The sequence below is a fragment of the Peromyscus maniculatus genome, chromosome 7, assembly GCF_049852395.1.
Source record: "Peromyscus maniculatus bairdii isolate BWxNUB_F1_BW_parent chromosome 7, HU_Pman_BW_mat_3.1, whole genome shotgun sequence".
Classification (NCBI taxonomy): domain Eukaryota; kingdom Metazoa; phylum Chordata; class Mammalia; order Rodentia; family Cricetidae; genus Peromyscus; species Peromyscus maniculatus.
In genome coordinates this window covers 29,154,053-29,178,337 of record NC_134858.1, presented here as the reverse complement: position 1 = coordinate 29,178,337, position 24,285 = coordinate 29,154,053, and the positions used below count along the sequence as shown (strand labels likewise).

The 24,285-nt window shown below is 45.8% G+C and overlaps 1 protein-coding gene and 2 long non-coding RNA genes across 5 annotated transcripts in view; 1 reads left to right on the top strand and 2 right to left on the bottom strand.

Annotated features, from left to right (window-relative positions):
• Tmem45b (transmembrane protein 45B) overlaps window positions 1–24,285 on the top strand; it is a 43,506-nt gene that overhangs the window by 10,197 nt on the left and 9,024 nt on the right. The window contains exon 1 of one of the 2 annotated variants that reach the window (XM_076575934.1): window positions 22,367–22,504. The exons of the other annotated variant lie outside the window; for it this stretch is intronic. The gene's annotated coding sequence lies outside the window, so the exon portion shown is untranslated. Of the gene's footprint in view, window positions 1–22,366; window positions 22,505–24,285 lie in introns of those variants that run through there. 2 annotated transcript variants of the gene reach the window in all.
• On the bottom strand, window positions 12,174–15,717 carry LOC143274215 (uncharacterized). The gene is made up of 2 exons (XR_013052667.1): window positions 13,398–15,717; window positions 12,174–13,126 (listed from the first exon to the last, which is right to left on the bottom strand). It is a non-coding gene; the product is annotated as an uncharacterized LOC143274215 (long non-coding RNA).
• LOC143274213 (uncharacterized) lies at window positions 18,198–24,262 on the bottom strand. 2 transcript variants are annotated; one of them, XR_013052665.1, is made up of 3 exons: window positions 21,210–23,848; window positions 19,302–19,399; window positions 18,198–18,377 (listed from the first exon to the last, which is right to left on the bottom strand). It is a non-coding gene; the product is annotated as an uncharacterized LOC143274213 (long non-coding RNA). The 2 variants fall into 2 exon arrangements; XR_013052664.1 differs by having other exon boundaries at window positions 18,198–19,399; window positions 21,210–24,262.

The window sequence follows — 24,285 nt, the reverse complement described above, 5'->3', positions numbered from 1 at the left end:
GACCTTTGAAGACTTAAGTTCCAGGCAGGTTGGAGGTTTGTCCCTGGAGTCTTTGACTACCAGTGGCCTCAGCACTTGACCCTGTCCTCTTGTTTTCGGTGGCCCAGCAGCAGCAAGCAGCTGCAGAGAGTCAGACTGGATACCTTCCAGTATTACAGCTCTGATACAGGCTGGGAGAGCTGGGACCCCCAGCTCTACAGTGACCCATTCCAGCTCTCGGGCTAAAGGTGTCAGGATCCCCAACCCTTGACGACTGCCAGGACTGTAACTCTTGGCCCGGATGTCTAAGACCCCTGTCCCTGGAGTTCAGCAGTCCTCTGAAATGTGTGCCATGACTGGGGTTCATGATTTTCCTTCTTTGGTTCATCACCTCTACTTCCCATCATTCCTACTCCATCCGTCCTCTGGAACTCTTGAGTGGCTCTCCTGTAGTTGCTACTGCTGTGACGGCTGTTGCAGCCTTCAACACTGCCAGCTCTCAGCTACATCTGCTCTACCTGGGTTTCTCATCCTCCCTTGGTGTCACCAGCTCAGCCTGCTCTGCTGCCGAAAATCAACTATGAGCAAGGAAAGACTGCTAGAAAGAAGCCTTTTATTAAGCATAGTGTTGCAATATCTCAGCTACTACGTGTGTGTGCCAGTATGTGCAGGTGACAGCCTGTGTGTGGAGACAACTCAGGGGACAACTCTCCAGAGTCACTTTTCTCCTGCCAACTGTGAGATCCAGGGATGAACTCGGGCCTCCATGCAAGCACTCCTACCCACTGAGTCATCTCACTGGTCCAGTGTTCATGTTCAAAGGACATTTTCTCATGCTTTGGGTTTTGCTATTCGTAATGGAAGGTTTATTGAAATGACCTTGATAAAGAATGCCGTGTTACTGTCGGGCGGTGGTGGTGCACGCCTTTAATCCCAGAACTCGGGAGGCAGAGGCAGGCGGATCTCTGTGAGTTCAAGGCCAGCCTGGGCTACAGAGCGAGTTCCAGGACAGGCTCCAAAACCACACTGAGAAACCCTGTCGGGAAAAAAAAAAAAAGATTGCCATGTTACCACACATAATATTACACACCTGTAATCCTAAAACTCAGGAGGCTGAGGCAGAAGGATAGTGAGTTTGAAGCCAGCCTAAAAAACAGTGAGTTCCAGGACAGCCTGAGCAACATGGAAAGGTCCTGTTTCTAAGACAAAAGAAAGGAGAAGGAGAGAGAGAGAATGGAATGAAAGAAATAGGAAGGAAAGAAGAAGGCAAGCATCTGTGAACTCAGATTGTACAATGGTGGGCTTCTTTGTGTAGTAATTAATTAGTCAGAGCAGGTTTTTGGATGGTTTATCATTAAATGTCTCCAGGAGCTCTCTACTATAATTAGTTTCTCAGAAATAGCTCTACTCTAGAAGTTTATTCTTTTTCAAATATATTTTACGTGTGTGTGTGTGTGTGTGTGTGTGTGTGTGTGTGTGTGTGTGTGTGTGTACCTGTCTGTCCATGTGTGAGTGCATATACTTGCCACAGTGCATTTATGGAAGGACATTTATCAGAGGACAACTCACAGGAGTCAGTTTTCTCCTTTTACCAAGCGAGTCTAGGCGTACTGACTGGCTGGTTTTGTGTGTCAGCTTGACACAAGCTAGAGTCATCAGAGGGAGGAGCCTCAGCTGAGGAACTGCATCCTTGAGATCCAACTGTAAGACATTTTCTCATTTAGTGATCCATAGAGGAGGGCTCAGCTCAGCCCATGGTGGGTGGTATCATTCCTGGGTTGCCAGTACTGGGTTCTTCTATAAGAAGGTGGACTGAATGAACCATGGGAAGCAATCCAGTAAGCAGCACTCCTCCATGGCCTCTGCATCAGCTTCTGCCCCTGGGATCCTGTTCTATTTAAGTCCCTATCCTGACTTCTTTCAGTGATGAACAGCAATGCTGAAGTGTAACTCAAATAAATCCTTTCCTCCTCACTTGCTTTTTTGGTCATGGTGTTTTGTCACTATAGGCAGACTTTTCTTCCCACCCGCCAGTTCCAAATAACCAACAAAGAGACTTAATATCAATTATAAATGCTCAGCCAATAGCTCAAGTTTGTTGCTAGCTAACTCTAAATTAGCCCATTTATAATCATCTACATTCTGCCATGTGGCAATACTTCTTTTTCATCTTGCACCTCTTGTTTCCTCTCCGTGTCTGGCTGGCAACTCCTCTGACTCCACCCTTCCTCTTCCCAGTGTCCTTAGTCTAGTTCTCTCACGTAACCTTATTCTGTCCAGCTATTGGCCAGTCAGTTTATTAAACCAATCACAGACACATATATTCACACAGTGTAAAGGAATATTCCACATGTCAGAGCAATACCTAAGACAAATTGGTACCAGGAGTGGGGTATTGCTGTGACAGACCTATGTTTTTGAGAGGATTGTGGATGGACTTTGGAACTTTGGGCTAAGAAAGTTGTTGAGCATTAAGACTTCTGTGGGATGTTTTATGGGATCTTGGAAGATAAGAATGTTAAGAGCAGTGCAGAAAAGGGAGGCCTGGCTTGCAAAGTTTCAGAGGGAAGTCTAAAGACTCTATCAGGGCCATTTGTTATTTTGAATTAAGATCCTGTGGTTTCAGTTAGCTGGGGCTGAACAATGAGCTAAGATTAACAAGATACCAGAACTACTGAATTGAAACCTTTATGTTACTAGGACATTTGACGCTGGTTAGCTGGAGCTAAGAAATTAGCGATGATTAAGAAGAGACCAGCATCATTGGTGAAATCTTCTGAGAAGTGTTTCTTGAGAGCACAGAGAAGCTGTGTTCTAGAGTCAGCCAAGGTTGTACCTTGTACTGGCAGCCAGACTTGGTAATGTGTAAGCATCACCAGGTGGTACTGGTTTTGAAGACATGATGGGGTCATAGAGAGCAGCTGAGGCTTGGCACTGTGAGAGACCAGGAAAGGCCATTGGTGAAGGTGCAGCCTCAGTGGCAGCTGAAAGCCCAGGACTGAAAGGGTCATGCAGAGAAGTTGGGGCTTGGCACCATGAAGAGAGCCTGTGAGAGGCTATTGGTGAAAGCGCAGCCCAGCTGCAGCAAGGAACCCCAGCACTTTGGAGATGCCAGTAGCATGGAAAGACCACCAAGAACAGTAGCAGCAGTGTAGTAGAACCAGCTGGAGTCTAGAAGACCAGCTGTGTGTGCTGCATAGTGCAGAGCCAGAGAAGTGACCCAAACCCTTTGGAGGAGTCCAGAAAATCATGAGTGGATCCCAGATATTGGATGGCTGGAATTTTGTTTTGATTTGATTTGATTGTCCTCTGCCCTAATTTTTCCCTCTTGAAGTAAGAACGTATTTTACTGGAGTCCACAGTTGAAAGATTTGAATTTTAAAAGACTTTCAACTTTTTAAAAAGAGATTGGCTATTTTAAAGGAACTAAAATTTTAATGTGTTTGAATTTATAAAGAGTATAGGACTTTTAAAGTTATTTAAGATTGTGGGGATGAGTAAGAAAGGAAGGGTTATGGGTTGGGGATTTAGCTCAGTGGTACAGCACTTGCCTAGCAAGCACAAGGCCCAGGGTTCGGTCCTCAGCTCCAGAAAAGAAAAAAAAAAGGAAGGGTTGTGGCTTTATAGCGATGTGTTTGTAAGTTGACAAGAGGTCAGTTGTACTGGCCGGTTTTGTGTGTCAACTTAACACAAGCTAGAGTCATTAGAGGAAGGAGTCTCAGCTGAGGAAATGCCTCCATGAGTCCAGCTATAAGGCATTTTCTCAACTAGGGTTCAATAGGGGTAGGGCCCAGCCCATGGAGGGTGGTGCCATCCCTGGGCTGCTGGCCCTGGGTTCTATAAGAAGGTAGGCTAAGCAAGCTTTGGGAAGCAATCCAGTAAGCAGCACCTCATCATAGCCTCTGCATCAGCTCCTGCCTCTAGGATCCTGCCCTGTTTGAGTTCCTGTCCTGACTTCTTTCAGTAATGAACAGCAATGCTGAAGTGTAAGCCAAATAAACTCTTTCCTCCCCAACTTTTGGTCATGGCTTGGGAGCAAGTGCCTTAATCTACTGAGCTATCTTGCGGAGTATTCTTTTTCAAGAGGAGGCTGTTAATTTAGAATATTAGCAGGATGTGGTGGCTTATGCCTGTACTCTCAGCTACTTGGGAGGCTAAGGGAAGAGGTTTTGCAAATTCAATGTCAGCCTTGGAAACTTAGCAAGGCCCTGTCTCAAACTTTTAAAAGGGTCTAGAGGACCAGCTCAGTAGTGGAACGCTCACTCCCTAGGTTCAATACTCAGTGCCACTAGTAATACTGAGTAGCTTTGATTTCTTTTTTTCTTTTTAGACAGGGTTTCTTTGTATAGCTTTGCACCTTTCCTGGAACTCACTTTGTATACCAGGCTAGCCTCAAACTCACAGAGATCTGCCTGCCTCTGCCTCCCGAGTGCTGGGATTAAAGGCGTGCGCCGCCGCCGCCGCCGCCGCCGCCGCCGCCGCCGCCGCCGCCGCCGCCGCCGCCGCCGCCGCCGCCGCCGCCGCCGCCCGGCTGATTTCTTTTTTTAACTATATAGCTCTGTCAGTAGTAGAGGCAGTGTGTTATTACTGTGTCAAATCCTGAGATTATCCTCTTATAAAAAACTTTCTTTCTGCTCACCACAAGCCAAAACCACTATGGTTTATGATCATTTGTCCTGTGGCTTTGGGCCTGTGGTGGATCATCATGAACAGAATGTGTGACAGAGAAAAACTGCTGACCTCATACTGGGATGGGGCAGAAAGAAAGAAGGAGCCACGGTGGCTGTCCCTGTGGAGAGCACATCCCAGATGATCTCCCAATACCACCACACTGTGAACCCAGCCTTTAACACATGGGCCTTTGGGGACACCGTAAATTCTAACTACAGCAGATCCAGGCGGGCACAGAGCTGTCCAGCAAGTGAAGCCAGATTCTGTTCTTGACTCCGTTCCTACTTTAAAGTTGCTGATATGCTTCTGTGTCTCTTTTTTCCTACTGAAAAAAAAAATGAATTTATATTTAAAAACAAGATTTCAGAGCAGTGAAACCTCTTGAAACATACAAAAACCTGATTCTTTTAGGATCAACAGTTGTAAACACTGAATGGACTCAGAAGGTTGTTATTTATATATTAAATATAGTGTGTGTGTGTGTGTGTGTGTGTGTGTGTGTGTGTGTGTGTGTGTATAATTATTAAGGAGAAAGAGGCCATGAATTTCAGAGGGAGTGGAGGTGATATAGGAGGAATTAGAGGGAAGAAAGAGGAAAATGATGTAGGTATAGGACATGTGTTAAATGAAAAATGACTAGATAAAGTATTTGTTACCCACATATGCTGGAATAAGTATTAATAATTAATGGATAATAAGTAAATTAGGACCTTTGGAGATATTGTACATCATGCCAGAGGAAGATTAAATGGAAAGACATGATAAGAGGTGGAACATTTGGCTAGCCCTGGAGGCTTCCAGACTTCCTAGAGGAGACAAGCGCTGAGTACTAAAAACTGAGTTCCTGTGAGTCAGGTGGAAAGAAATGGGAAGAGCATACAAGGTGGTAGGAATAATGAAAGCAAAGTAAGGTTCATGGTAGAGAGAACAGGCCAATGAGTGGGAAGGACTATGTCCTGTAGGCATGCAGTGAAAACTGACGCGGACCACCTCACATGGTAGGCAGTTCATGAAGTACTTTACACTTGATTGTCGTATAGTCAGGTTTATTACATATTGTGACTGGAGAGAAGGAAGTTTGATGGGGAGCAGGACTTGAGGCATTGTAAGTAGTCAAGACAAGGGAAAAAAAACCTGAGGAATGAAATGAGATTATTGTTGCCAAAATAGAAAGGAAAACGAATGCTAGAATATTTAGGGAAACAAAATAAGCAGCATTTTGAGAAGAGATAAATGTGGCGATAGGGAATCCTAAGATGGGATGGTAAGTCCAGGAGTACTTCCAGGATCCTGGCTTCAGGAGTCCTCAAGTTTGGGATTGGAAAGATGGGGAATTTGGTTTGGGACATAGTGACCTTGAAAGGTCTAAACACATCTATGTGCTTTTATGTAACTGTCACATTAGCCGAGTGTCGGATTATGAATCTGATGAGATCAGGCTAGAAACAAAGTTATAGGAATCATCACCATGGAAATGGTACTTGATCTGTAGCTATACACTCGTATAAGGGAAACAGGAAATGGAAGTAAGCTTGCACACAACAAATGACCATTGAGAAAAAGAAAAAAAATTAGCAGAGCAGCCTGCAGAACAAGAGAAAAACTTCTCCAGCTATTCATCTGACAAGGGATTAATATACAGAATCAAATGAAAACTCAAAAAAATAACGCCAAAAGAAGTAATCTGCCAAGCCTACTGGCACGTGCCTGCAGCCCAGCATAGGAGGCAGGAACAGGAGAGTGGAATGAGTCCAAAACCACTTAGGTGGGGTCCAGACCTGGTCGATTACATAATAACACCCTGTCTCAAAACAGACAAAAGACAAACACAACAACACTATACAGACAATACTGGCCAAATGAACTGGGAGGTTTAGGGCCTCAGGGCTGTGTGTATTCACAGCCTGGGAATTTTATTTGATGACTTTACAGAGATCTTTTCATTATTATTACACCCCTTTCTAAATTCAATGTTATATTTTCCTTGGGGGGGGGGGGGAGAGAGAGAGAGAGAGAGAGAGAGAGGCCTACCAAGAAACCAAGATCAAACGATCAAACTAGGCAGGCACTGAGCCTCCTCTCTAGTCTGGTCACAGTGCTGAGAGCAGGGACGGGCCTTCGTGGACTTTACAACCACGATCATACAGGAAAATCATGCAACGAGCGAGCAATTATCCACACCACACCAGCAGTCTGTTACTAAGCAGCTCCCAGAGGGCAAAGTAACAAACAGCAGGACTGGGTGTGTTCCAGATTGAACCTGAACAGAAAATATTGAGTTCCTGTCGAAAAGGATAGACTCAGAGTAAAAATGAATTGGTTAGTTAGTTTAATACACCAGCATTCTGGGGCTGAAAAGCTGGCTCAGCGGTTAGAAGTGCTTGATGCTCTTGAAGACCCCCGATTTGGTTCCCATCCCCACACAGTGGCTCACAACCACCTGGAACCACAGCTCCAAGGGGGATGACACCATCTCCAGGCTTCCTCAGGCCACACACTCACACACTTGCACATTTACATAAATAAAAATAAACCTAGAAATATATGTTCTGTTTGATTTGACCTTTCAGTATACTCTTTTATCAAGTTCCAAATTTCAAAGTTGAATACCAGGTGGCCATGGAAGATGATGACTCATGATCTTTCTTGCTAAATGAGGTGAGAGAGCAAGGATGATGAAAATAGGTAGCAGTATTCCTGCACTGATTTGCCATATCAGTAATCAGCTGCTAACATCTGTTGGGCTTTGCAAGTGGCGAGTGTTTCCTGGAATCCCACCCACATTCACTGACTAAGGCTTGCTTGTTTTTCAAGGAAGCTTTTGAGACATTTCCTGGCTACTTTCTTCATGTCCCTTCCCATGAGTGACAGGAATCCTCTCTTTATTTTCACTCTCTCTAGACTCTAGGAAGGGTTTTAGCACATGTGTCATGCTGGCTTAACTAATCACACATCAACACCACAGCTTGAACAGGTTAAAAGCAAGGTCCTCCCTTGAAGAGTCACAGAATCTGCTTTCAAGCGCAGAAAGCTGGGGCTGGAGAAACAGCTCAGTGTTTAACAGGCAGGCATGAGTGAGGGCCTGAGTTCAGATCTCTAAAACACACAGGAATTCAGACATGATAGCGACATAGGAGGTGAAGACAGGAATCCCCAGAATCTAGAGAGCCGGCTAGCCTGGCCTGCAGAGAAGGTAACAAGAAACGCTATCTCAAACAAGGTTGAAGGAAAAACTGAAACACAAGGTTGTCCTCTGTCTTACACAGAGAGAGAGAGAGAGAGAGAGAGAGAGAGAGAGAGAGAGAGAGAGAGAGAGAGAGAGAAAGAGAGAAGGAAGAAGGGAGGGAGAGAGGGAGGTTGGTTAAAAAAAATAGAAGAGTAAACAAGGCACCAAGACATTCGTTGAAGGAATAGAATCGTCTTTTCAACAGATGGCTGGGACACTTGACATTGACATGAAAGAATGGAACTGGAACCTTAGTTTATAACACATACAAACATTAATTCAGAATGAATCAGCCACATGATATAGGTGCTAAAAATATAAAACTCTTGGAAGGAAGCCCAGGAGTGAATTTTTAATGACTTTGGTAAAATGGTGGTTCTTTGGATATGACATCAAAAGTAAAGCCAAAGAATAAAAAATAAAAAGATTGTAGGCAGACTTTTCTGTCCTGCCAGCCAGTTCCCAAATAACTACACTGAGACTTATTATTAATTATAAATGCTTGGCCAATAGCTCAAACTTGTTACTAGCTAACTCTTACATCTTAAATTAACCCATATCTCTTATCTACTCTCTGCCACGTGGTTTGGTACCTTTTCTCAGTACAGCAAGTTCATCATCTCCTTCTCTCCCAGTCTCCTTGAGATTCTGAGACTGCTCCTTTCTTCTCTTACACACTCTCTTTTTGTCCGCAAGTCCCACCTAACCTCTACCTGTCCAAACAATCGCAGTGACATATATTCACACAATGTAAAGGAACCTTCCACAAAAGATAAATTAGAATATATATATAAAACCTGCCATGCATGGTAGCTCAAGTCCTTAATCCCAGCACTCAGGAGGCAGAAGCAGGCATATCTCTGTGAGTTCAAGGCCAGTCTTGTCTACATAGTGAGTTTCAGGTCAGCCAAGGCTACTCAGTGGGACCCTGTCTCAAAAAAAAATTCTGTATTTCAAGAATACCATTAAGAAAGTGAAAACATAACTTACATAAGAAAATATTTAGCAAGTCATTTCTCTGACTTGTAAGTATCCAAAGTACATTAAAATTCAATAATAAAATGGCAATCTAGTTACAAATGGACAACACAACTGAAAGACTTCTCTCCACATAAGACGTACATGAAAAGCACATAAAAGCATACAGATTCTCAACATTAGCAGCCGTTTGGGAGACAAAGCAAAAGTGAGACACAACTTCATAAAACCTTCTAGGATGGAAAAAATGAAAAAGACAACGTAAGTACTGGCAAGCATGTAGCAGTGCTGGGAACCCCGGACATTACCGGGGGGATCGTGAAATGGGGAGGCCACTTGGGAAAATCCTGACTAATGCTAAGGTAGGACTGAGGATAGAGCTGAGTGGTGGCATGATTTCCTGGCAGCTCAGAATCTCAGGCTCCCTAACACCATGAAAACAAACAAACCAACAAAATTAAAGGGTTACCATTTGGAGTTGGACTTTTTGAATTTTGGAAAACTCTCAAGTGTATTGCAGGTGTGCTAGAGGTAAGTCAAGAAGTCAAGGAAAAAAACACCCTGAGAGGAAGGAGTGCTGGGGCAATCTTTTTTTGTTGTATCAACATCAAAAGAATGCTTTGGGTAGGGAAACCATTCATAAGATACGTTAGAGAAGGTTATGCAGGAAAACAGCGTAAAGAATCAAAAAAATAATTTTACTTATTTGAGGATTTCATAATATATTTTGATCATATTCTTTCCTCTCCCCCAGCTCCTCCCAGATCCTCCCTTACCTCCCTATCCACCCAACTTCATGTTGTAGAGACGGTTTTTATTAGGGTTGTCATTGTTTTCTTTGAAGTTAATTCCAGTTGATTGATAAAGTAGCTTTAGAATTCATGTCAGTACAGTTAATTGGCAGGGATTAGCAGACCAGTTCTCTCCCTACAGGCGACAGCCAATACATTTCGTAATAAATCCGTGCTCAGTTTGTGAATGGAGCACATTTTTAGGTACTGTCTCAATCTTTTCGTTTGTTTGGTTTTGGTTTTTGGCTTTAGCAAAGGACGAGAACTACTGGTCTTGCGTGCTTCCTTGTGAGTAGGTGTCTCTCCAAGTCTACTTTGAACTTGATGTCAGTTGTGTACAGTCCCAGCCTTGAGTGGGTAATAAGTGTTGGGTTGTTTGAATAATTGTAACGTGGGAGGAATAAAAATGGCAAAGGAAGATTTTTTTTAAGATATTCATGATGAATAGAGGTGAATCCTGCTGGCATACAAAAAAAAAATGGTTCTATCCCTGAGAAGTAAGGAAACTCTCAAGTATAGGTCTAGAATAAGAAGGAATAACCTCAAAGACTATGACTCAGAACGGGCATCTCAGAGCATCCCAATCAATCATCATTTATCTGGTTGGCTGGGGTATCTTCTGAAAAGGAATTTCAGACTTTTTGCTGGTTTACAGAAGTGCACTGTCTGAGGCAAGCTGCTTGACTCTTCCAGCACAAGAGCTGTCATCACGGGAGGTCACAAACGGGGGGGGGGGGGGGGGGGTCGCGCGGGAGGCTCTATTTAAGAGGCTAGGCTAGCCAGGCATGGTGGCGCACACCTTTTATCCCAGCACTTCGAGGGCAGAGGCAGGTGAATCTCTGTGAGTTCCAGGCCAGCCAAGGCTCCACAGCAAGACCCTATCTCAAAAAATAAAACAAACTGAAAAGAGGCTAAGGAATCCCAAGATACTTTGGTCTGCAATGCTCTGGCTCTCCACAATTACTGAGATTCTAGTCTGTGTCAAATGCTTAACACAGACACAGAGTTTTTCTGGGAACTTTAGTTTATAGCTGCCATTAACCAAATGTCACATTTTATGCATGCAGAGGCCAAATGCTATTCCATGCCCTCTAGTGTGAGGAAGGCTTCTTCCTAAGGTTTGCCTCCTAAGGAGGAGACAAGAAAGCAGTCTCAGAAGGTAGAAGTAGTTGGCAAAGCAATTAAGGAAAAACTTCCTGGATAATAACAAACCTATTGACCATCACAGTCTAGATCTGGTTTTTCTCTTTTGTGTTCTGTATCTGACATAATATTTACATGTGACATATAATAGATGTATTATATCTAAAGTTAATTAAGAACTCAGTGTGGTGTAAGGAATAATAGTGGTATATATGAAATTGTGAAAGAATAAATATATTTTTTAGAAGAACTAAAAATAGTAGCTGAAGGAAATGGGTTTTGTTTTTATTTATTTAATCAACCAAAAATGTTATTTATGCATCAGTTTTATATTAGGGTACTGTATTTTTAGGTGTTTTTTTAATTGAACAAAATTATCAAACAATATATTCTAATTATAATTTCCCTTTTCCAACTCCTCCCAGATCTTCCCCACCCACCCAACTCTATGCGTTTTCTTTTTCTCTCCTAGAAAACAAAGTCAGCAACAACAACAAAAATAAACAGAATTTTTTTTAAAGGAGAAACACACACACAAAAAAAACATATAAACACAATATTGGGCAGGACGGCAGTGATGCACACCTTTAATCCCAGTATTTGGGAGGCAGAGCTAGGTGGATCTCTGTGAGTTCGAGGCCAGCCTGGTCTACAGAGTGAGATCCAGGACAGGCACCAAAACTACACAGAGAAACCCTGTCTCAAAAAACAAAACAAAAAATGGAAACCATAATATACAAACAAAAGACAAGTAAAACAAACAAACAAACAAAAACTCAAACAAAGCCATCTGAGACATGAAGTCTACAAAAACAGCAGAGTTCATTTTGTGTTGGCCATCTACTGCTAAGCATGGGGTCTACCGTGAAGTGTGATTAATATAAAATACTCATTTTCCACAGGAGAAAACTAATTTTTCCTTTGCAAGTGGGTTATTAATTGGTGATAATGTCTTGATTAGGGATAAGAGCATCAACCTACGTCACTAGAGAAAACTAACTCTCCCTCCCACAGCAGATAACAAAGGCCCATAGCTACTCGGGCTAATGGTGGGGTTTTGTCTGAACGTGAGCAGGTCATAATCACACTGTCATAGCCACTGTTAGTCGTGGGCACAACCGTCCTATTGGGCCTGGAAAATGTCTTCCTTGATAGTATCCAGCACCTCTGTCTTTTACAATCTTTCCACCCACTCTTCTGAGAAGATCCCTGGGCCTTGGGTAAAGGGGTGTGATATGTACATCCCATTGAAGGCTGAGCATGGCACAGTGTCTTTTTCTCTGCACGTTTACCAGTTGAGGAGCTCTTCACTGATTGCCATCCACTGCAAGGAGAAACTTCTCTGATGAGGGCAGCAGGTGGACATTCACAACTCAGAGGCTGCATCCACATGGATGGACAGTTTATTATAATAGAAGAGACAGAGACAGAAAGAGGGAGATAGAGAGAGGAAGGGGGAGAGAGAGAGAGAGAGAGAGAGAGAGAGAGAGAGAGAGAGAGAGAGAGAGAGAGTCTGCACACCTTGTGGGAGTGAAGGAAGAGGAGAGAGAGAAAAGGGGCAGAATTTTTCCTTAAAAGGAGACTTTTACATCAGGACACAGGGTGGTGCCAAGGGGCGGGATCAGAATATTAACATTTCTCTGTTTTGATTATTATAAAAAGAGGTGAGTTATGAGATCAAGTAGGGGAACAAGGGCGCTGAATTCTTGAGGCTACTGCAGGCTGGAAAAGTGTTGGGGGGTGGGGAGCCAGGAGTCACGCATGGTGGGAGGTGCAAGTGAAGAAGCATTGTTAGCTGCCATGGTGGAAATCTCTGGCACGGAGATCTCAGGTGTCCGTTCCTTGAGGTTGTGGCAGTGAAATGAAGGATGGAAGGAGCCATCTCATCTGCCATTTCTCTGGAGGTGGCGGTGCATCCATCCCAATTGGTGTCCTCAGTTGGGGGTTGGCATCCTCAGAGCTGGTGCCAGCTGGTGCAGGGGCTGACATATCTGGAGAGCCCCTTGGCCCAGGCAGGAGGAGGGAAGCTGCAAAATATTCTCAAAAATGGATGAGGTCAAAATGGGCTCTGGAGACTATTAATTTTTATCAGAGTCGATTTTTTGATGCAGTAGAAGAACTTTCCCCAGGGACCTGTAGGTATCTGTGAGACAGCTGGAGTAGATTTATATCATAGCAAAAGGGTTGAAAATCCATAGAAATTAAGGACTCTTAAGAACGGTCTGTAGTCAATGTTGTATCAGTTTATCAAAGCTGCATTTATCATTTTGAATGTCTGGAGTTATATCTGAAACCAGTCTATCCTGTACCATGAAGTCTGTGAATGAGGCATAGCTGTCTGTAATTTTAATAGGAAACTTATTAATGAACTGTCAGTAATCTTGGGATTAGGACTGTCAAACCCTACTCATCAAACATTGTCAAATCTGAGAAGGATAAATTTAAGAAGTGAGACAGTTTTCCAGCTACCCAGGCAGCAATCCCAAGTCTCTCCATGGTCATTGGGGGGTGGGGGGCAGAATCCCCAAAGGCAGCATTTGTTCAGCTGATAAGCTCAGAAGATCTGACAGATTTTTCTGTGGAGTAGAAATTTGGGGAGATTGACCCACCTGTCTTGGTGGGGGGATCAATCCCCACTGATCCAGTAATTCACAGTCTGGACAGGACCTCAGCAGTTTGCTGTGTGGCTGGCCTTGCCACAACTTCCAGGTGAAGATCCTGTGGCCATCTATCTTCTTAGGAGGTGATACAGGATGCTGCTGTCAGGAGCTGACATGTCTCTTTATCATAAAAACCTTTTATATTAAATGCCATATTTTCAAATCTCTATAGGTGTTTGAGGACTGAGAGAACAAAATCTGTTAGATGTATGTATAACTTTGAGAGCATATATATTACTTAAATCTGAATATACAGGTTTCCTGGTTAGTTACAGCTTAATGAAGTTAGCAATGATGGGGGGGGGGCTAACCTTCAAGTACAGCCAGATTATAATCCTGAATGACTTATATAGAAATAATTATTTCTTAAGTCATACAATATCTCCCTGGTTCTGCATAAAGAAGGTCAAGTGTCTTATCTTATTGCAGAACCATTTTAATTAATAAATATCAAAGGGCATTAGATGGCCAATCAGTTCTCTATGCCAGGGGGTTTTCTTTCCTAACTTAGCCCTCCAGCCTGTCCTGGGAACAGGGAGCACAGAATGACCTGGTCTCCATAGCTGCTTCAAGCTGAACCAGGGTGCAGGTGTTCAGGACCCAGGCAATGGGGTATTTGTCAGAAGCATGTGGTTGTCTGACCTGGCTGTAGAGGCAGGGGATAATTACGTTTGGCTGTGGTCCACATCACATAGACAAGAATCTCTGATTTTTATTTTATTTATTTTTTTTTTTTTTTTTTTTTGGTTTTTCGAGACAGGGTTTCTCTGTGTAGCTCTGCACCTTTCCTGGAACTCACTCTGTAGCCCAGGCTTGCCTCGAACTCACAGAGATCCGCCTGCCTCTGCCTCACGAGTGCTGGGATTAAAGGCGTGTGCTACCACCGCCCGGCTAAATTTATAAATTTATTTGGGGCCTTCAGGCCTGTAGTTTGGGTAACTGGAGACCAGGAGAGAAAAAAAAAATGCCATCCTCAGGAATAGACATGTGAGAAAAACTCCTGAACTGGGGCAGGGATGGAACATCTGAAAAGCAGAAGTAGATTCATACCTATAGGTTTTAAATCCTGAGCTTGTGACCCAAATAGTATCAGAATTGTATTAATGTTAAAATCCGAAATTTAAAATCTTAAGCATTAGTGCTGCTACCCTATTCCAACATAGGAGCGTGCTGTCCCCGCCCACCCAAGGGGCTGTGGAGGAACTAACGCCAGGCCATGACTGAGCTTCTGCCCCACCCATGCTGCCCCTAGTAAAGATGGCAGTGAGGTCATAGGACCTGCCAGTTTTGACCTTAGCCAAGATGGTGGCTAGACCATGTGGTTGCCCTGTTTAAGATGGCGGCTCCTGATCACGTGATCACCTCTATTAAACATGGCACCTGACCATGTGTTCAAATGTTTTTTTGTTTTGTTTTGTTGTTGTTATTGTTGTTGTTGTTGTTGTTGTTGTTGTTGTTGTTGTTAAGACAAACCGAACAGGGAAGAAACAGACAAAAGGAAGCATTTGAAAGTTAGTGAGAAACAAGTTAATGGGCCATCTCTCAAGCTTCAGTAGGAACGGCCAGTGGGGCGGGAGAAGGAGCCCACGCCAAAGTCCCTCAGGTGGACAGGAGGTCCTGGCAACAAAGTCAGCTGACAGAGAGAAAAGATTTGAGTGGTAGAATTACAGACAAGGAAGGGAAGTAGAGGCAAGGGGTGTACATGCCAATAAAGGAGCCTGGCGACAGGTGGGGGACCATGGAGGGGTGGGCGACCCGGAGGGGGCTGGGAATGGGTAGGTGCATTTTCCCACAATGAGGTATAACAGTGCAAGACAGCCAAAGGACCATCATCACAGAGGCTGTGGGCCATGGAATTCAGAGGGCACAAGTCGCCTCCATATACCATCGCATCGGGGCAGGGGCCGAGGGGTTGTGAGCCCAAAAGACAGTGAGCAAAACGGAACTGACCTCCAGTGTTCCAGAGAGTCAGGGAGAACGTCATCACAATGGCTGTGGAGGGCATAGGCCCGAGGGGCTTAGAGCCCGAAAGACAAGTGGTACCAGCACCACGAGAGACAGCAAATCCTCAGTTGTGGGGAAATGGCCAAAAGGGAGGTTTACTGAAGTGGGACAGGGCTTACCGACTTATACAGGTGTTGGATGAAGTGAGTGTTGAAGGTCCCTGGGCTCCTAGTGTGTCTCAGCCAGCAGGCAGGAGAAATGCACCAGGAGGACCCCTGCCGAGTCACTAGCACCAATGTTATAAATTATTACACGGCACGGGGGGGGGGGGAATCCCGCGTGTGTAGGAAAATGTGCTGGGCAGATGCAGCGGTGGGCATGGTGGCGACCCTCTCCATGTGGGCATGCCCGTGGGGCAGCGGGTGGACATTCACAATCCAGAAGCTGCATCCACATGGAGAGTTTATTATAATAGATGAAGAGACAGAGAGAGGGAGACAGAGAGAGAGAGAGGACGGGAGGAGGGGGTCAGGGGTGCATACCTTGTGGGAGTGGAGGGAGAAAAGGGGCGGAGTTTCCCTTAAAAGACTTTTACGTCAGGACACAGGGTGGTGCCAAGGGGCGGGATCAGAATATTAACAATTATATTTAAGAGAAGGGAGAACTTCTCATTGTTGAATTCTCTGTATGAGATTCTTCAGTAAGTGTGAAAGAAGAATTTTTAGGAAGTCCATAAGCATTTGGAGAGAGCTTCGCCCTGAGAGAAGAGAAAAGGAGAAAGAGGTGGCTGAGGTATTTCTGTCAGCCATAGAGAAGACAGGAGGGAGAGAGCAGCCAGGGGCATCTGCAAGGGTCCACCCACAGCAGGGAGAAAACATAGTAGATTTGGTCCATGAGAGGAGGGGGGTGGGGAGCAAGAGAAGAGGACCAAGAGAGGGGGCAGGTCAAGAGAGGGGACCAAGAGAGGGGGCAGGTCAAGAGAGGGGACCAAGAGAGGGGGCAGGTCAAGAGAGGGGACCATGGGAGGGGGGAGGTCAAGAGAGGGGACCAAGAGAGGGGGCAGGTCAAGAGAGGGGACCATGGGAAGGGGCAGGTCAAGAGAGGGGACCATGGGAGGGGGCAGGTCAAGAGAGGGGACCAAGAGAGGGGACAGATCTAGAGAGGGGACCAAGAGAGGGGACAGATCTAGAGAGGGGACCAAGAGAGGGGGCAGATCTAGAGAGGGGACCAAGAGAGGGGACAGATCTAGAGAGGGGACCAAGAGAGGGGACAGATCTAGAGAGGGGACCAAGAGAGGGGGCAGGTCAAGAGAGAGGACCAAGAGAGGGGGCAGGTCAAGAGAGGGGACCAAGAGAGGGGACAGATCTAGAGAGGGGACCAAGAGAGGGGACAGATCTAGAGAGGGGACCAAGAGAGGGGGCAGATCTAGAGAGGGGACCAAGAGAGGGGACAGATCTAGAGAGGGGACCATGAGAGGGGGCAGGTCAAGAGAGAGGACCATGGGAGGGGGCAGGTCAAGAGAGGGGACCATGGGAGGGGGCAGGTCAACAGAGGGGACCAAGAGAGGGGGCAGGTCAACAGAGGGGACCATGGGAGGGGGCAGGTCAACAGAGGGGACCATGGGAGGGGGTAGGTCAAGAGAGGGAGCCATCAGAGGGGGCAGGTCAAGAGAGGGGACCATGGGATGGGGCAGGTCAAGAGAGGGGGCCATGGGAGGGGGAAGGTCAAGGGAGGGGACCGTGGGAGGGAGCAGGTCAAGAGAGGGAACCGTGGGAGGGGGAAGGTCAAGAGAGGGGACCATGAGGGGGGGCAGGTCAAGAGAGGGGACCATGGGAGGGAGCAGATCAAGAGAGGGGACCATGGGAGGGGGCAGGTCAAGAGAGGGGACCATGGGAGGGAGCAGGTCAAGAGAGGGGACCATGGGAGGGAGCAGGTCAAGAGAGGGGACCATGGGAGGGGGCAGGTCAAGAGAGGGGACCATGGGAGGGGGCAGGTCAAGAGAGGGGACCATGGGAGGGGGGAGGTCAAGAGAGGGGACCATGGGAGGGGGCAGGTCAAGAGAGGGGGCCATGAGGGGGGCAGGTCAAGAGAGGAGACCATGGGATGGGGTAGGTCAAGAGAGGGGACCGTGGGAGGGGGCAGGTCAAGAGAGGGGGCCATGAGGTGGGGCAGGTCAAGAGAGGGGACCATGGGAGGGGGTAGGTCAAGAGAGGGAGCCATCAGAGGGGGCAGGTCAAGAGAGGGGACCATGGGAGGGAGCAGGTCAAGAGAGGGGACCATGAGGGGGGGCAGGTCAAGAGAGAGGACCATGGGAGGGGGTAGGTCAAGAGAGGGGACCATGGGAGGGGGCAGGTCAAGAGAGGGGACCATGGGAGGGGGCAGGTCAAGAGAGGGGACCATGGGAGGGGGTAGGTCAAGAGAGGGAGCCATCAGAGGGGGGAGGTCAAGAGAGAGGACCATGGGAGGGGGCAGGTCAAGAGAGGGGACCATGGGAGGGGGCAGGTCAAGAGAGGGGACCATGGGAGGGGGCAGGTCAAGAGAGGGGACCATGGGATGGGGCAGGTCAAGAGAGGGGACCAAGAGGACCACGAGAACAAAGACAGCGTGTGGCTGAAATGGCAGGGTTACATAGGAATGAGAAGCTGGCGGAAGGGAAGCCCATGAGCTGGAGAAGCTTAAGGTGGGGGGGGGGGGGGGGCGGTGAGAAGAGCTGAGAGGAAGCACAGGTCCTGAGTCTGGACACCAGCATGCACTTCGGGATGCTAATAGGCACCACGCTGAGGCATTTGTCCTTTGGACCAGAGGTTTGCTGGTCAACTTCAATTTTATTTAGAATGCATTCCAGGGGTGAGCTGGGGTGGACAAAGTGAAATCGCCCACAAATTGGCTGTGAGATAAGCTGCTGGTGGTGGTGATGGTGGGAGGACCCAGGAGGAAACTGCAGGCCGGAAGGCTGTCCGTTCTACCTTCTGTCAGTCATACCTCCTGTGGTAAAAAGCACAGTGGCTTTGGCATCAAGCATGGCAGCAGACAGCAAGTACCAGGCCAGGAGCAGAAGAGGAGAGGAGAAGGACAGAAGGAAGTTAGTTCTCACAGAGCAAGAGTGATCACTAATTGAGAAAATGCCTTTCAGCTGGATTTCATGGAAGCCTTTCCTCAACTGAGGTTCCTTCCTCTCTGATGACTCTGGCCTGTGTCAAGTTGATATAAAACCAGCCAGTGCGTTACTCTTAAAAGGGATGAGAAGTCCTGCACTGCGATGAAGCGGGCTAGGCTAATACATGGTCTGTCCTATGGGACATACACACCTTTGGCTACACGACATAGATCGGACAGACACTAGATAGGGGAGAGAATGCCTAATGTGTGACTGCAGTTAGGCTGCCTTAGACCGTCTGGCAGGGGTCTAGTTTTGTTTTCCACCCTATTCACAGTCCTCTTTGCTTGAGGCCTACATGTTACCGGAAGTTCTAGGTTTTCTCACGGGCAAAGCTACTTCTAGCATTTTAGAAGATGAGGCCATCTCAGTTTCAGAAGGCCAAGGTCCTCCAGCTAGTGACCAAGGAGCAGAGCACTGTCAAGCCACAAAGGATTACCCAGAAGCCTTAGCATCTAATGGCGTTTGTCCTGCTGGTTTTCAGACTTGCTTGTGCCCCACACCTTTCTTCCTTATGGTCCCTTCTGTTGTGATGGTGCTGTCCATCCCAAGCCTATTTAGGAAATAGATAACTCCTTGTTTTAAAGCACCACAGGCAGAGCAGAGTTCTAAGTCTTGCCCACAGCCAACTGAGGAGATTACCTGGGGTGTGGGAGTTGAGGCTTGCCTTAGTCAGTGTTCTGTTGTGGTGAAGAGACACCATGACCAGGGCAAGTCTTATGAAAGAAAGCATCTAACTGGGGCTGGCTTACAGTTTAGAGGTTTAGTTCATTATCATCATGGTGGGAAGCATGGTAGCACACAGGCAGACATGGTGCTGAAGAAGGATCTTGGTATTCTATATCACGATCTGCAAGCAACAGGAAGAGAGAGACTCTGGGTATGGAATGGGCTTTTCAAAACCTCAAAGCCCACCCCCAGTGACACACTTCCTCCGGCATAGCCATACCTCCGAATTTTTTTGAATAGTGCCACTCGATGGTGACCAAGCCCTCAAATCTTTGAGCCAATGGGGCTATTCTCATTTAAACCACCACAATGCTGGAATGGGCTAAGACTTCAACACTGTTGGGACAATGTGAACACACTTTGCATGTGAGAAGATGTGAATCTGAAGGGAGAATTAGGCAGGATGTGATAAGATAAATTACATCCTTCAAACTCTTGTGCGAAAGTCCTGATTCCTAGTACCTTAGAATGTGAGATTTGGTAGTAGGGCCTTTAGGAAGCAATTCTGGCCAGGCAGCAGTGGTGCACGCCTTTAATCCCGGCACTCAGGAGGTAGAGCCAGGGTAGATCTCTGTGAGTTCGAGGCCAGCCTGGTCTATAGAGCAAGATCCAGGACAGGCACCAAAACTACACAGAGAAACCCTGTCTTGAAAAACCAAGGGGGTGGGAGGAGAAGCAATTCTGTTAGATATGAAGTCATTGGGTGACCTCTCATCTAATACAGCTAGAGTTCTTATAAGAGGAGTGTTTGAACCCATGCACATACCAAGGGAAGTCTATGTGATGGAGGCAGGAGAAAGACATGCATCTATAAGCTAAGCAAAGATGACCCAGACAAAAATCACAACTTTTGTTTGGGGTTTTAATCTTCAGAACTGTAAGAAAACAAATTTCTACTGTCCAACATCCCCACCCCACCCCCACTGCAGTGCTTTGTTATGGCAGGCCTAACAGACTATACAACCAGTTTAGTTTCATATAGTAAACAATAAAAAGGAATTATTAGGATTGGGGATGTAGCTCTGTGGTAGAGGGCTTGCCCTGAATTTCATCCCTAGCCCGGGGTGGTTAGTGGGGATAGAATTATTCATAAGTGTATTAGTTACTTTTCTGTTGCTGTGATAAAATACCATGACCAAAAGCAATTTATAGGGCAAGAGTTTCCTCAGGCTTATGGTTGCAGAGGGAGAGAGAGAGATCATAATGGTGGGAGAGGCGGGAGGGGGAGCAGCCAAAGCAGGGAGCTGGGAGGTCAGAACTTCAGCCGTAAACGTGACACAGAAAGCAAACTAGAGGTAAGTGGGTGATGCTATGAACTCTCACAGCCTGCCTCCAGTGACGTGCTTCCCATACCACGGCTGCACCTCCTGACCCTCCCCCGAGGGGCACTGCCAACTGGGGACAACCGGAGACCACGTGCCCAAATATCAGAGCGTACGGAGGGCATTTCTCATGCAAACCCCCACACTGCACTCCCTGGCCCCCACAGTCTTATGGCCATATCATAATGCAAAATGCATTTAGTTCAACTTCGAAAGTTCCCACAGTCTTTCACAGTCCCAGCATTATTAAAAGTCCAAAGTCTCTTCTGAGACTCAAGGCAGTCTCTTAACTGTGATTCCATGTAAAATCGAAAAGTACATTGTATGTGTTTCACAACATACAATGGCACAGAATAGCTGGGCGGTGGTGGCGCATGCCTTTAATCCCAGCACTTGGGAGGCAGAGGCAGGTGGATCTCTGTGAGTTTGAGGCCAGCCTGGGCTACCAAGTGAGTTCCAGGAAAGGCACAAAGCTACACAGGGAAACCCTGTCTTGAAAAACAAAAACAAACAAACAAACAAAAGGCACAGAATAGGCATTACCATTCCAAAGGGGAGAAATTGGGACACAGTGAGGAAATACTGGACCAAAGCAAAACCAAAACCCACCAGAGAATCCTTTTCCTCTCGTGTCTTCTACCTTTTCACCCACGGAGTTCAGGACTATAGATTGGGGAGAGAGTAAAGAGGAGTACAGGAAAATCAGACCCACCCCACCACTCCAGCCCTGCTGTTCTTCCAACGTTCTCCCTAGATACCGCAACAAAGAAACCGCTAACTACACCATCGAGCACGTTCTCACCGCTGCCGTCCTTGAAAATGCTCATCCCTTCCTGCCCCTGCCATACAGTGCACATGACTGTAAAAGGCCAGAGCACACGCTGAAGTGAGAAAGTTGGGGATGTCCCGTGGTGAAAGCATTGTCTTGTGTTTGTTTCTCTGCTATGGATCTTCCGTTGTGGTGGAAAGTTCTGTTGTACAACGGCCACTCTTCCTGTGTATATATCACCAAGCACATCACTAAAGTGCTTACTTTTTTATTTGGTACTTATTTTTAAAAAATACACAGTATACATATGATATTGAGAAAAAAAACAAAACTTACTAGTCAAAGGCTTCATTTTTTTTTTTTTAATGAGGCAGCCATTTCCCCTCATTTGAAGGGTGACAGGGCAGTGGAGGGATACCTCAGTTGGAGAGAAGACCACTCAGGCAGGCCTACTTAGTTACCCAAATTGTTAGAAGTCTGTTTCTTCCTAGTTAAGATAGTCATGGCCTGGTTTCTTCTTTACTAGAGTTGGCCCGTTCTATCAACTCTGCCATCTGTTTCACAGTGTAGCTCCTGCAGTGAGGCAACCCACTAACCTGTGAATGGAAGAAATCTTCCTCCTCGATCTCTATCCACAATCAGGTGAAGGTTTGCAGCCTGCCATGTAGGCCTGCCTGGCACCAGTGTGAACTTTAGACCAATTTAAAGGTAAGGGCAGTGCTGGGCAAACTGGCATCAAGCACACAGAGGCAGATAAGGACCCAGAGTTTACATGACCTATTCAGGAAAAAATGAGGAAGGCCAGGGAGAAGGAGAAGCCAGTTCATCTACAAAGCTCCAGCATGCATTTGCAAAGCTGGTTTTTCTACACCATTAAAGCCAATAAAATGGAGTATCACAGGCTTGATCTTAACAAGAATCTGAGTTAACCATTAAGCAAAAGAATGAAAGGAGGCATTGCAGTTGTATCAGAATAAAGATATGGTAGATAATTTCTGCAAAACAGAAGGAAAAAAGATAATGTATAAAACGAGACAGATCTGTCAACACCAACCACTTCATAGAATCGGGAACTAACCAATTATTAGCAGCAAACTGAGAGAAGCATTTATTCTTGGGAAGCGTCTATCTTCAGGTAAGAAATGTATGCCCATAGATGCTTATCACTTGCTCAGTCGATAACTTTTAAGTAAGATCAGCTGACTCTGAAAATGCTGGCACACAAAGACTAAATTCCAAGTGATGGCTGAGGGGCTGAAAAACTCTTGGCTTTATTGAGCATGAGAACATGTAATGAATACTCAGGAATGCTAGCCCCTCATTGCAGTCCCACTCATGGTGGGCACCGGACTAATGAGGAATTTAGCAAGGAGAGTTTTGCAATGAAGTTATATAGAAGGATTGAGAAAATCTCTCCACATATCCCCCATGAACATGTTGAAGTGACCTGAGAAATTTCAGAAACAAGTGACGGTCTAGAAAAACAGGAAAGCAGGCCATTGCCAACCCATATACAGATGGGTTGACATAGACTGGATGCCATGCAGAACTAAAGTACTGAAGCAAATCTCTACCCAAATAATTGGCTGACTAAATAATTTGTTATGAAAATAGAGATGAGCTGGGTGGTGGTAGTGGCACCCGCCTTTAATCCCAGGACTTGGGAGGCAGAGGCGGGCAAATCTCTGAGTTGCAGGCCAGCTTGGTTTATAGAGAGAGTTCCAGGATGGCCAGGGCTACACAGAGAAGCCCTGTCTCAAAAAACAAACAAACAAACAAACAAACAAACAAAAGAAGATTCATGAATCCTCATTATGGAGCTGGAGAGAAGGCTCAGTGGTTAAGAGCACTGGCTGCTCTTCCATAGGTCCTAAATTCAATTCCCAGCAACCACAGGGTGGCTCACAACCATCTGTAATGGGATCTGATGCCCTCTTCTGTCATGCAGGCATTCATGCACACTCATATACATAAAATACATGAATAAATAAATCTTTTTTTTAAAAAAAAGGAAAATAAGGTATAACCTTGATGAAATCAAGCTAATAAATTAAAGAAGAAGAATTATAGCTAAATGAAGACAGAGTCTGTACCTCATGCAGGAGACAGAATCCATAATCCAGGCAAGTCACTGTCTAGAGTTGCTACAATTAAAATGGACAAGACATAGAAACAGTAAATTATGAACTACTCCAAAGATCAAAGATGAAGGAAATTGGAACAAATTCTAAAGGGCCATATTTAATAGACAAAGACTTGAATGCAATTATTTTTAATATGTTCAGAGAATTGAAACTGTTTGAGGGGTTAAAAGAAAATGACTCAACAAATAGGATGCCTGGAGAAATGCAAATTCCAAAAAGAGTGGAAATTCTGCCACTGAAAAGTACAATGACCAAAGTGAAGAACTCATGAGAGCAGGGAGTTATGGTAACGCACAACTGTGATCCTAGAATTTGGTAAGCTGAGGCAGGAGGATTGTAAGTTCAAAACCAGCCTGGGCTATAAAGTGGGACCTGTCTCAAAGGTGGGGGGAAATGGTAAAGGAGAAGGTGGGGGAGGGGAGTGGGATGGGATGGAAGGAAGGGAGCAAAGAATCAAATAACTTGAAAAAATTAATAGAAACAATCTAGTTTGAGGGTGGGGTAAAAAAGAATGGAGACAAATAACAGAGCCAGCAACTCAGGAGAAAAAATGACATTTCCCCCCATACATGTAACATGAGCTCCAAAAGAAGAAGGAGGGAGCTGGGCAGTGGTGGCGCACGCCTTTAATCCCAGCACTCGGGAGGCAGAGGCAGGTGGATCTCTGTGAGTTCCTGGCCAGTCTGGTCTACAGAGTGAGATCCAGGACAGGCACCAAAACTACACAGAGAAACCCTGTCTCAAAAAACCAAAAAGATTTAAAAAAAAAAAA